This window comes from Megalopta genalis, unplaced genomic scaffold (assembly GCF_051020955.1).
Source record: "Megalopta genalis isolate 19385.01 unplaced genomic scaffold, iyMegGena1_principal scaffold0029, whole genome shotgun sequence".
Taxonomy (NCBI): domain Eukaryota; kingdom Metazoa; phylum Arthropoda; class Insecta; order Hymenoptera; family Halictidae; genus Megalopta; species Megalopta genalis.
In genome coordinates, this window is record NW_027476098.1 from 909,724 (window position 1) to 912,500 (window position 2,777).

The window sequence follows — 2,777 nt, forward strand, 5'->3', positions numbered from 1 at the left end:
AACAACAACAACCAGAACAACAAGAACAACAACAACAACAAAAACAGGAACAACAACAACAACAAGAACAACAACAAGAACAACAACAAGAACAACAAGAACAACAACAACAAGAACAACAAGAACAAGAAGAACAACAAGAACGACAAGAACAACAACAGCATGAACAACAAGAACATCAACAACCAGAACAACAAGAACAACAAGAACAACAAGAACATCAAGATCAACAAGAACAACAAGAACAACAAGAACAACAAGAACAACAAGAACAACAAGAACAACAAGAACAACAAGAACAACAAGAACAACAAGAACAACAAGAACAACAAGAACAACAAGAACAACAAGAACAACAAGAACAACAAGAACAACAAGAACAACAAGAACAACAAGAACAACAAGAACAGCAAGAACAACAACAACAAGAATAACAAAAACAACAACATGAACAACAAGAACAACAAGAACAACAACAACAACAAGAACAACAAGAGCAACAAGAGCAACAAGAGCAACAAGAGCAACAAGAGCAACAAGAGCAACAAGAGCAACAAGAGCAACAAGAGCAACAAGAGCAACAAGAGCAACAAGAGCAACAAGAGCAACAAGAGCAACAAGAACAACAAGAACAACAAGAACAACAAGAACAACAAGAACAACAAGAACAACAAGAACGACAAGAACGACAAGAACAACAAGAACAACAACAACAAGAACGACAAGAACAACATCAACAAGGACAACAAAAACAACAACAACATGAACAACAAGAACAACAACAACAAGAACGACAAGAACAACAACAACATGAACAACAAGAACAACAAGAACAACAAGAACAACAAGAACAAGAACAACTAGAACAACAATAACAAGCACAACAACAACAACAAAAACAGGAACAACAACAACAACAAGAACAACAAGTACAACAACAACAAGAACAACAAGAAGAACAACAAGAACAACAAGAACAACAAGAACAACAAGAACAACAAGAACAACAAGATCAACAAGAACAACAAGAACAACAAGAACAACAAGAACAACAAGAACAACAAGAACAACAACAACATGAACAACAAGAACATCAACAACCAGAACAACCAGAACAACAAGAACAACAAGAACAACAAGAACAACAAGAACAACAAGAACAACAAGAACAACAAGAACAACAAGAACGACAAGAACGACAAGAACGACAAGAACAACAAGAACAACAAGAACAACAAGAACAACAAGAACAACAAGAACAACAAGAACAACAAGAACAACAAGAACAACAAGAACAACAAGAACAACAAAAACAACAACAACATGAACAACAAGAACAACAAGAACAACAAGAACAACAAGAACAACAAGAACAACAAGAACAACAAGAACAACAAGAACAACATGAACAACAAGAACAACAAGAACAACAAGAACAACAAGAACAACAAGAACAACAAGAACAACAAGAACAACAAGAACAACAAGAACAACAAGAACAACAAGAACAACAAGAACAACAAGAACAACAAGAACGACAAGAACGACAAGAACGACAAGAACGACAAGAACGACAAGAACAACAAGAACAACAAGAACAACAAGAACAACAAGAACAACAAGAACAACAAGAACAACAAGAACAACAAGAACAACAAGAACAACAAGAACAACAAGAACAACAAGAACAACAAGAACAACAAGAACAACATGAACAACTAGAACAACTAGAACAACTAGAACAACAAGAACAACAAGAACAACAAGAACAACAAGAACAACAAGAACAACAAGAACAACAAGAACAACAAGAACAACAGGAACAACAAGAACAACAAGAACAACAAGTACAACAAGAACAACAAGAACAACAAGTACAACAAGAACAACAAGAACAACAAGAACAACAAGAACGGGAAGAACAACAAGAACGACAAAAACAACAACATGAACAACAAGAATAACAAGAACAACAACAACAAGAACCACTAGAACAACATCAACAAGAACAACAAGAGCAACAAGAACAACAAGAACAACAAGAACAACAACAACAACAAGAACAACAAGAACAACAACATGAACAACAAGAACATCAACAACCAGTACAACAAGAACATCAAGAACAACAAGAACAACAAGAACAACAAGAACAACAAGAACAACAAGAGCAACAAGTACAACAAGAGCAACAAGAGCAACAAGAGCAACAAGAACAACAAGAACAACAAGTACAACAAGAACAACAAGAACAACAAGAACAACAAGAACAACAAGAACGACAAGAACGACAAGAACGGGAAGAACAACAAGAACAACAACAACAAGAACGACAAAAACAACAACATGAACAACAAGAATAACAAGAACAACAACAACAAGAACCACTAGAACAACAACAACAAGAACAACAAGAGCAACAAGAACAACAAGAACAACAAGAACAACAAGAACAACAAGAACAACAACAACAACAACAACATGAACAACAAGAACATCAACAACCAGTACAACAAGAACATCAAGAACAACAAGAACAACAAGAACAACAAGAACAACAAGAGCAACAAGTACAACAAGAGCAACAAGAGCAACAAGAGCAACAAGAACAATAAGAACAACAAGATCAGCAACAACAACAAGATCAACAACAACAACAAGAACAACAAGAACAACAAGAACATCAAGAACATCAAGAACAACACGAACAACAAGAACGACAAGAACAACAAGAACAACAAGAACAACAAGAACAACAAGAACAACAAGAACAACAA